Below are 10,332 nucleotides of genomic sequence, written 5' to 3'. Positions count from 1 at the left end.
AGGCCACTCGGTCGGATTGGGAGTTTGAAAAAAATCCCCCATTCATTTCCAATGGCGGAGGTACCAGGGGCAAGGCTGGGGGTACCAGGGGCGAAGCTGGCTGGGGTACCAGGGGTAAGGCTGAGGGTACCAGGGGTGCCGCTGGGGTACCAGGGGTAAGGCTGAGGGTACCAGGGGTGCCGCTGAGGGTACCAGGGGTGCCGCTGGGGGTACCAGGGGTGCCGCTGAGGGTACCAGGGGTGCCGCTGAGGGTACCAGGGGTAGGGCTGGAGGTACCAGGGGTGCCGCTGGGGGTACCAGGGGTAAGGCTGAGGGTACCAGGGGTGCCGCTGGGGGTACCAGGGGTAAGGCTGAGGGGTACCAGGGGTGCCGCTGGGGGTACCAGGGGTAAGGCTGAGGGTACCAGGGGTGCCGCTGGGGGTACCAGGGGTGCCGCTGAGGGTACCAGGGGTAGGGCTGGAGGTACCAGGGGTGCCGCTGAGGGTACCAGGGGTAAAGAGCGGGCCGGCCCGGCGGGCGAGTGTGGCCGGGAAAGAGGCCTCTCGGTCGGATTGGGAGTTTGAAAAAAATCCCCCATTCATTTCCAATGGCGGAGGTACCAGGGGCAAGGCTGGGGGTACCAGGGGTAAAGAGCGGGCCGGCCCGGCGGGCGAGTGTGGCCGGAAAAGGGGCCTCTTGGTCGGATTGGGAGTTTGAAAAAATTCCCCCATTCATTTTCAATGGCGGGGGTACCAGGGGTAGAGCTGGGGGTACCAGGGGTAAAGAGCGGGCCGGCCCGGCGTGCGAGTTGGCCGGAAAAGGGGCCTCTTGGTCGTATTGGGAGTTTGAAAAAAATTCCCCCATTCATTTTCAATGGCGGAGGTACCAGGGGCAAGGCTGGGGGTACCAGGGGCGAAGCTGGCTGGGGTACCAGGGGTAAGGCTGAGGGTACCAGGGGTGCAGCTGAGGGTACCAGGGGTAAGGTTGAGGGTACCAGGGGTGTTGCTGGGGGTACCAGGGGTCACCATTCATTTTCAATGGGGGAGGTACCAGGGGCAAGGCTGGGGGTACCAGGGGTGTTGCTGGGGGTACCAGGGGTAAAGAGCGGGCCGGCCCGGCGGGCGAGTGTGGCCGGAAAAGGGGCCTCTTGCTCGGATTGGGAGTTTGAAAAAATTCCCCCATTCATTTTCAATGGCAGATGTACCAGGGGTCGGTGTCCGCCAGACGGCGGTGTGGTAGGCAAAAGGCGGGCCGGCTCGGCGAGCGTGCGTGCCCGGGAAAAAGGCCTCTTGGCCGGCGTGAGAGTTTAATAATAGCGGGCCGGCTCATCGAGCGTGCGTGCCCGGGAAAAGGGCCTCTTGGCCGGCGTGAGAGTTTAATAATAGCGGGCCGGCCCGGCGAGCGTGCGTGCCCGGGAAAAAGGCCTCCTTGCAGGCGTGAGCGTTTAATAATAGCGGGCCGGCCCGGCGAGCGTGCGTGCCCGGGAAAAAGGCCTCCTTGCAGGCGTGAGAGTTTAATAATAGCGGGCCGGCCCGGCGAGCGTGCGTGCCCGGGGAAAAAGGCCTCCTTGCAGGCGTGAGAGTTTAATAATAGCGGGCCGGCTCGGCGAGCGTGCGTGCACGGGAAAAAGGCCTCTTGGCCGGCGTGAGAGTTTAATAATAGCGGGCCGGCCCGGCGAGCGTGCGTGCCCGGGAAAAAGGCCTCCTTGCAGGCGTGAGAGTTTAATAATAGCGGGCCGGCTCATCGAGCGTGCGTGCCCGGGAAAAGGGCCTCCTTGCAGGCGTGAGAGTTTAATAATAGCGGGCCGGCTCTGCGAGCGTGCGTGCCCGGGGAAAAGGGCCTCTTGGCCGGCCTGAGCGTTTAATAATAGCGGGCCGGCTCATCGAGCGTGCGTGCCCGGGAAAAGGGCCTCTTGGCCGGCCTGAGCGTTTAATAATAGCGGGCCGGCCCCGCGAGCGTGCGTGCCCGGGAAAAAGGCCTCCTTGCAGGCGTGAGAGTTTAATAATAGCGGGCCGGCTCATCGAGCGTGCGTGCCCGGGAAAAGGGCCTCCTTGCAGGCGTGAGAGTTTAATAATAGCGGGCCGGCTCGGCGAGCGTGCGTGCCCGGGAAAAGGGCCTCTTGGCCGGCGTGAGAGTTTAATAATAGCGGCCGGCCCCGCGAGCGTGCGTGCCCGGGAAAAAGGCCTCCTTGCAGGGGTGAGAGTTTAATAATAGCGGCCGGCCCGGCGAGCGTGCGTGCCCGGGAAAAAGGCCTCCTTGCAGGCGTGAGCGTTTAATAATAGCGGACCGGCTCTGCGAGCGTGCGTGCCCGGGAAAAGGGCCTCTTGGCCGGCCTGAGCGTTTAATAATAGCGGGCCGGCCCGGCGAGCGTGCGTGCCCGGGAAAAAGGCCTCTTGGCCGGCTTGGGGGATTGAAAAAAAATCCCCCATTCATTTTCAACGGGAGGGGGTCGGCGGTACCGCTTGGTGTCCGCCAGACGGCGGTGTGGTAGGCAAATGGCGGGCCTGCACGGCGAGCGTGCGTGCCCGGGAAAAAAGGCCTCCTTGCAGGCGTGAGAGTTTAATAATAGCGGGCCGGCCCGGAGAGCGTGCGTGCCCGGGAAAAAGGCCTCTTGGCCGGCGTGAGAGTTTAATAATAGCGGGCCGGCTCATCGAGCGTGCGTGCCCGGGAAAAGGGCCTCCTTGCAGGCGTGAGAGTTTAATAATAGCGGGCCGGCTCTGCGAGCGTGCGTGCCCGGGAAAAGGGCCTCTTGGCCGGCCTGAGCGTTTAATAATAGCGGGCCGGCTCATCGAGCGTGCGTGCCCGGGAAAAGGGCCTCTTGGCCGGCCTGAGCGTTTAATAATAGCGGGCCGGCCCCGCGAGCGTGCGTGCCCGGGAAAAAGGCCTCCTTGCAGGCGTGAGAGTTTAATAATAGCGGGCCGGCTCATCGAGCGTGCGTGCCCGGGAAAAAGGCCTCCTTGCAGGCGTAAGAGTTTAATAATAGCGGGCCGGCTCATCGAGCGTGCGTGCCCGGGAAAAGGGCCTCCTTGCAGGCGTGAGAGTTTAATAATAGCGGGCCGGCTCTGCGAGCGTGCGTGCCCGGGAAAAGGGCCTCTTGGCCGGCCTGAGCGTTTAATAATAGCGGGCCGGCTCATCGAGCGTGCGTGCCCGGGAAAAGGGCCTCTTGGCCGGCCTGAGCGTTTAATAATAGCGGCCGGCCCCGCGAGCGTGCGTGCCCGGGAAAAAGGCCTCCTTGCAGGCGTGAGAGTTTAATAATAGCGGGCCGGCTCATCGAGCGTGCGTGCCCGGGAAAAGGGCCTCCTTGCAGGCGTGAGAGTTTAATAATAGCGGGCCGGCTCGGCGAGCGTGCGTGCCCGGGAAAAGGGCCTCTTGGCCGGCGTGAGAGTTTAATAATAGCGGGCCGGCCCCGCGAGCGTGCGTGCCCGGGAAAAAGGCCTCCTTGCAGGGGTGAGAGTTTAATAATAGCGGGCCGGCCCGGCGAGCGTGCGTGCCCGGGAAAAAGGCCTCCTTGCAGGCGGTGAGCGTTTAATAATAGCGGACCGGCTCTGCGAGCGTGCGTGCCCGGGAAAAGGGCCTCTTGGCCGGCCTGAGCGTTTAATAATAGCGGGCCGGCCCGGCGAGCGTGCGTGCCCGGGAAAAAGGCCTCTTGGCCGGCTTGGGGGATTGAAAAAAAATCCCCCATTCATTTTCAACGGGAGGGGTCGGCGGTACCGCTTGGTGTCCGCCAGACGGCGGTGTGGTAGGCAAATGGCGGGCCTGCACGGCGAGCGTGCGTGCCCGGGAAAAAGGCCTCCTTGCAGGCGTGAGAGTTTAATAATAGCGGGCCGGCCCGGAGAGCGTGCGTGCCCGGGAAAAAGGCCTCTTGGCCGGCGTGAGAGTTTAATAATAGCGGGCCGGCCCGGCGAGCGTGCGTGCCCGGGAAAAAGGCCTCCTTGCAGGCGTGAGCGTTTAATAATAGCGGGCCGGCTCATCGAGCGTGCGTGCCCGGGAAAAGGGCCTCTTGGCCGGCGTGAGAGTTTAATAATAGCGGGCCGGCTCATCGAGCGTGCGTGCCCGGGAAAAAGGCCTCTTGGCCGGCTTGGGGGATTGAAAAAAAAATCCCCCATTCATTTTCAACGGGAGGGGTCGGCGGTACCGCTTGGTGTCCGCCAGACGGCGGTGTGGTAGGCAAATGGCGGGCCTGCACGGCGAGCGTGCGTGCCCGGGAAAAAGGCCTCCTGGCCGGCGTGAGAGTTTAATAATAGCGGGCCGGCTCTGCGAGCGTGCGTGCCCGGGAAAAAGGCCTCCTTGCAGGCGTGAGAGTTTAATAATAGCGGGCCGGCTCGGCGAGCGTGCGTGCCCGGGAAAAAGGCCTCCTTGCAGGCGTAAGAGTTTAATAATAGCGGGCCGGCTCATCGAGCGTGCGTGCCCGGGAAAAAGGCCTCTTGGCCGGCGTGAGAGTTTAATAATAGCGGGCCGGCCCGGCGAGCGTGCGTGCCCGGGAAAAAGGCCTCCTTGCAGGCGTGAGCGTTTAATAATAGCGGGCCGGCTCATCGAGCGTGCGTGCCCGGGAAAAGGGCCTCTTGGCCGGCTTGGGGATTGAAAAAAAATCCCCCATTCATTTTCAACGGGAGGGGTCGGCGGTACCGCTTGGTGTCCGCCAGACGGCGGTGTGGTAGGCAAATGGCGGGCCTGCACGGCGAGCGTGCGTGCCCGGGAAAAATGCCTCCTGGCCGGCGTGAGAGTTTAATAATAGCGGGCCGGCTCGGCGAGCGTGCGTGCCCCGGGAAAAAGGCCTCTTGGCCGGCGTGAGAGTTTAATAATAGCGGGCCGGCTCGGCGAGCGTGCGTGCCCGGGAAAAGGGCCTCTTGGCCGGCGTGAGAGTTTAATAATAGCGGGCCGGCTCATCGAGCGTGCGTGCCCGGGGAAAAGGGCCTCTTGGCCGGCGTGAGAGTTTAATAATAGCGGGCCGGCCCGGCGAGCGTGCGTGCCCGGGAAAAAGGCCTCCTTGCAGGCGTGAGAGTTTAATAATAGCGGGCCGGCTCCGCGAGCGTGCGTGGCCGGGAAAAAGGCCTCTTGGCCGGCGTGAGAGTTTAATAATAGCGGGCCGGCTCATCGAGCGTGCGTGCCCGGGAAAAGGGCCTCTTGGCCGGCGTGAGAGTTTAATAATAGCGGGCCGGCTCATCGAGCGTGCGTGCCCCGGGAAAAGGGCCTCTTGGCCGGCGTGAGAGTTTAATAATAGCGGGCCGGCTCATCGAGCGTGCGTGCCCGGGAAAAGGGCCTCTTGGCCGGCGTGAGAGTTTAATAATAGCGGGCCGGCCCGGCGAGCGTGCGTGCCCGGGAAAAAGGCCTCCTTGCAGGCGTGAGAGTTTAATAATAGCGGGCCGGCCCGGCGAGCGTGCGTGCCCGGGAAAAAGGCCTCCTTGCAGGCGTGAGAGTTTAATAATAGCGGGCCGGCTCGGCGAGCGTGCGTGCCCCGGGAAAAGGGCCTCCTTGGCCGGCGTGAGAGTTTAATAATAGCGGGCCGGCTCATCGAGCGTGCGTGCCCGGGAAAAGGGCCTCTTGGCCGGCGTGAGAGTTTAATAATAGCGGGCCGGCCCGGCGAGCGTGCGTGCCCGGGAAAAAGGCCTCCTTGCAGGCGTGAGAGTTTAATAATAGCGGGCCGGCTCCGCGAGCGTGCGTGGCCGGGAAAAAGGCCTCTTGGCCGGCGTGAGAGTTTAATAATAGCGGGCCGGCTCATCGAGCGTGCGTGCCCGGGAAAAGGGCCTCTTGGCCGGCGTGAGAGTTTAATAATAGCGGGCCGGCTCATCGAGCGTGCGTGCCCGGGAAAAGGGCCTCTTGGCCGGCGTGAGAGTTTAATAATAGCGGGCCGGCCCGGCGAGCGTGCGTGCCCGGGAAAAAGGCCTCCTTGCAGGCGTGAGAGTTTAATAATAGCGGGCCGGCCCGGCGAGCGTGCGTGCCCGGGAAAAAGGCCTCCTTGCAGGCGTGAGAGTTTAATAATAGCGGGCCGGCCCGGCGAGCGTGCGTGCCCGGGAAAAAGGCCTCCTTGCAGGCGTGAGAGTTTAATAATAGCGGGCCGGCCCGGCGAGCGTGCGTGCCCGGGAAAAAGGCCCTCCTTGCAGGCGTGAGAGTTTAATAATAGCGGGCCGGCCCGGCGAGCGTGCGTGCCCGGGAAAAAGGCCTCCTTGCAGGCGTGAGAGTTTAATAATAGCGGGCCGGCTCCGCGAGCGTGCGTGCCCGGGAAAAAGGCCTCCTTGCAGGCGTGAGAGTTTAATAATAGCGGGCCGGCTCCGCGAGCGTGCGTGCCCGGGAAAAAGGCCTCCTTGCAGGCGTGAGAGTTTAATAATAGCGGGCCGGCTCCGCGAGCGTGCGTGCCCGGGAAAAAGGCCTCCTTGCAGGCGTGAGAGTTTAATAATAGCGGGCCGGCTCCGCGAGCGTGCGTGCCCGGGAAAAAGGCCTCCTTGCAGGCGTGAGAGTTCAATAATAGCGGGCCGGCCCGGCGAGCGTGCGTGCCCGGGAAAAAGGCCTCCTTGCAGGCGTGAGAGTTTAATAATAGCGGGCCGGCCCGGCGAGCGTGCGTGCCCGGGAAAAAGGCCTCTTGGCCGGCGTGAGAGTTTAATAATAGCGGGCCGGCCCCGCGAGCGTGCGTGCCCGGGAAAAAGGCCTCCTTGCAGGGGTGAGAGTTTAATAATAGCGGGCCGGCCCGGCGAGCGTGCGTGCCCGGAAAAAGGCCTCTTGGCCGGCGTGGGAGATTGAAAAAATTCCCCCATGTCATTTTCAATGGCGGGGGGTACCAGGGTAGAGCTGGGGGTACCAGGGGTAAAGAGCGGGCCGGCCCGGCGTGCGAGTTTGGCCGGAAAAGAGGCCTCTTGGTCGGATTGGGAGATTGAAAAAATTCCCCCATTCATTTTCAATGGCGGGGGGGTACCAGGGTAGAGCTGGGGGGTACCAGGGGTAAAGAGCGGGCCGGCCCGGCGTGCGAGTTTGGCCGGAAAAGAGGCCTCTTGGTCGGATTGGGAGATTGAAAAAATTCCCCCATTCATTTTCAATGGCGGGGGTACCAGGGGTAGAGCTGGGGGTACCAGGGGTAAAGAGCGGGCCGGCCCGGCGTGCGAGTGTGGCCGGGAAAGAGCCCTCCTGGCCGGCCTGGGAGATTGAAAAAAATTCCCCCATTCATTTTCAATGGCGGGGGTACCAGGGGTAAAGAGCGGGCCGGCCCAGCGTGCGAGTTTGGCCGGGAAAGGGGCCTCCTGGCCGGCCTGGGGGATTAAAAAAAATTCCCCCATTCATTTTCAATGGCGGGGGGTACCAGGGGTAGCAGTACCGATTTTGGTCGTTAGGGGCGCTGTAGTAGGTAAACCAGATATGCGGAGTTAGGGGGTCAAGAAGGCGAAAGGCTTAGAAAGTGACCGTTCACCAAAATACTTTCCGAAACGTATATAGGGGGGCATGTGTCGGACGAGTCACCATGCTTTCTCGATGCTGGAGGTACCAGGGGCACAAAGTTGGCCGGGAAAGATGCCTCTTAGGCGGATTGAAAGCATGAGAAAATGCCCCCCATTCATTTTCTTCAATGGCGGAGAGCGGGCCGGCCCCGCAGCCGAGTGTGGCCGGCGGAGAGGCGTCTCGGTCGGATGAATGAAGCGTGGAGCCGGCCTCTGACGGCGGAGCTCCGCACTTTCGAATATTTTCTATCTCCCCCTCCGGGCGGTCGACGGCAGTTGGGAAGGCCGCCCGAGAGGCGCCCGGGGCGGATACCTCGGGCGAAAAGCCGGCCTCTGACGGCGGAGCTCCGCACTTTCGAATATTTTCTATTTCCCCCTCCGGGCGGTCGACGGCAGTTGGGAAGGCCGCCCGAGAGGCGCCCGGGGCGGATACCTCGGGCGAAAAGCCGGCCTCTGACGGCGGAGCTCCGCACTTTCGAATATTTTCTATCTCCCCCTCCGGGCGGCCGACGGCAGTTGGGAAGGCCGCCCGAGAGGCGCCCGGGGCGGATACCTCGGGCGAAAAGCCGGCCTCTGACGGCGGAGCTCCGCACTTTCGAATATTTTCTATTTCCCCCTCCGGGCGGCCGACGGCAGTTGGGAAGGCCGCCCGAGAGGCGCCCGGGGCGGATACCTCGGGCGAAAAGCCGGCCTCTGACGGCGGAGCTCCGCACTTTCGAATATTTTCTATTTCCCCCTCCGGGCGGCCGACGGCAGTTGGGAAGGCCGCCCGAGAGGCGCCCGGGGCGGATACCTCGGGCGAAAAGCCGGCCTCTGACGGCGGAGCTCCGCACTTTCGAATATTTTCTATTTCCCCCTCCGGGCGGCCGACGGCAGTTGGGAAGGCCGCCCGAGAGGCGCCCGGGGCGGATACCTCGGGCGAAAAGCCGGCCTCTGACGGCGGAGCTCCGCACTTTCGAATATTTTCTATTTCCCCCTCCGGGCGGCCGACGGCAGTTGGGAAGGCCGCCCGAGAGGCGCCCCGGGGCGGATACCTCGGGCGAAAAGCCGGCCTCTGACGGCGGAGCTCCGCACTTTCGAATATTTTCAATTTCCCCCTCCGGGCGGCCGACGGCAGTTGGGAAGGTCGCCCGAGAGGCGCCCCGGGGCGGATACCCCGGGCGAAAAGCCGGCCTCTGACGGCGGAGCTCCGCACTTTCGAATATTTTCTATTTCCCCCTCCGGGCGGCTGACGGCAGGTGGGAAGGCCGCCCATTCATTTTCAATGGCGGAGGTACCAGGGGTGCCGCTGAGGGTACCAGGGGTGCCGCTGAGGGTACCAGGGGTGCAGCTGAGGGTACCAGGGGTGCCGCTGAGGGTACCAGGGGTGCCGCTGAGGGTACCAGGGGTACGGCTGAGGGTACCAGGGGTGCCGCTGAGGGTACCAGGGGTGCCGCTGAGGGTACCAGGGGTGCCGCTGAGGGTACCAGGGGTGCCGCTGAGGGTACCAGGGGTTCGGCTGAGGGTACCAGGGGTACGGCTGAGGGTACCAGGGGTGCCGCTGAGGGTACCAGGGGTGCCGCTGAGGGTACCAGGGGTGCGGCTGAGGGTACCAGGGGTAAGGCTGAGGGTACCAGGGGTGCCGCTGAGGGTACCAGGGGTGCGGCTGAGGGTACCAGGGGTAAGGCTGAGGGTACCAGGGGTAAGGCTGAGGGTACCAGGGGTAAGGCTGAGGGTACCAGGGGTACGGCTGGAGGTACCAGGGGTAAGGCTGGAGGTACCAGGGGTAAGGCTGGAGGTACCAGGGGTAAGGCTGGAGGTACCAGGGGTAAGGCTGGAGGTACCAGGGGTTAGGCTGGAGGTACCAGGGGTAAGGCTGGGGGTACCAGGGGTAAGGCTGAGGGTACCAGGGGCGAAGCTGGCTGGGGGTACCAGGGGTTGGGCTGAGGGTACCAGGGGTTGGGCTGAGGGTACCAGGGGTAAGGCTGAGGGTACCAGGGGCGAAGCTGGCTGGGGGTACCAGGGGTGTTGCTGAGGGTACCAGGGGTGCCGCTGAGGGTACCAGGGGTTAGGCTGGGGGTACCAGGGGTTGAGCTGAGGGTACCAGGGGTAAGGCTGAGGGTACCAGGGGTGTTGCTGGGGGTACCAGGGGTCGCCATTCATTTTCAATGGGGGAGGTACCAGGGGTAGGGCTGGGGGTACCAGGGGTAAAGAGCGGACCGGCTCGCCGGCCGAGCGTGGCCGAAAAAGAGGCCTCCTGGCCGGATTGAGAAATTAAAAAAATTCCCCCATTCATTTTCAATGGCGGGGGTACCAGGGGTATGCAGTACCGATTTTGGTCGTTAGGGGCGCTGTAGTAGGTAAACCAGATATGGGGAGTTAGGGGGTCAAGAAGGCTAAAAGGCTTAGAAAGTGAGCGTTCACCAAAATACTTTCCGAAACGTATATAGGTGAGCATGTTTTGAATGGGTGACCTCCAGGGCGACACAGGGGAGGCCCCTAAGAGTATAATCAGACCATCGTGAGGGTGTTTCCAGCCACCCAAAAGCACTGGAACGGCCTCTGACGGCGGAGCTCCGCACTATCGAATATTTTCTATTTCCCCCTCCAGGCGGTCGACGGCAGTTGGGAAGGCCGCCCGAGAGGCGCCCGGGGCGGATACCCCGTGCGAAAACCCGGCCTCTGACGGCGGAGCTCCGCACTTTCGAATATTTTCTGTTTCCCCCTCCGGGCGGTCGACGGCAGTTGGGAAGGCCGCCCGAGAGGCGCCCGGGGCGGATACCCCGTGCGAAAACCCGGCCTCTGACGGCGGAGCTCCGCACTTTCGAATATTTTCTGTTTCCCCCTCCGGGCGGTCGACGGCAGTTGGGAAGGCCGCCCGAGAGGCGCCCGGGGCGGATACCCCGTGCGAAAACCCGGCCTCTGACGGCGGAGCTCCGCACTTTCGAAT

The sequence above is a fragment of the Hippocampus guttulatus genome, unplaced genomic scaffold (genome assembly GCF_054856545.1).
Source record: "Hippocampus guttulatus isolate MCC_2025c unplaced genomic scaffold, RoL_Hgut_1.0 HiC_scaffold_94, whole genome shotgun sequence".
Lineage (NCBI taxonomy): Eukaryota > Metazoa > Chordata > Actinopteri > Syngnathiformes > Syngnathidae > Hippocampus > Hippocampus guttulatus.
The sequence above is the reverse complement of the archived record's forward strand: the minus strand, read 5'-3'. Positions refer to the sequence as shown.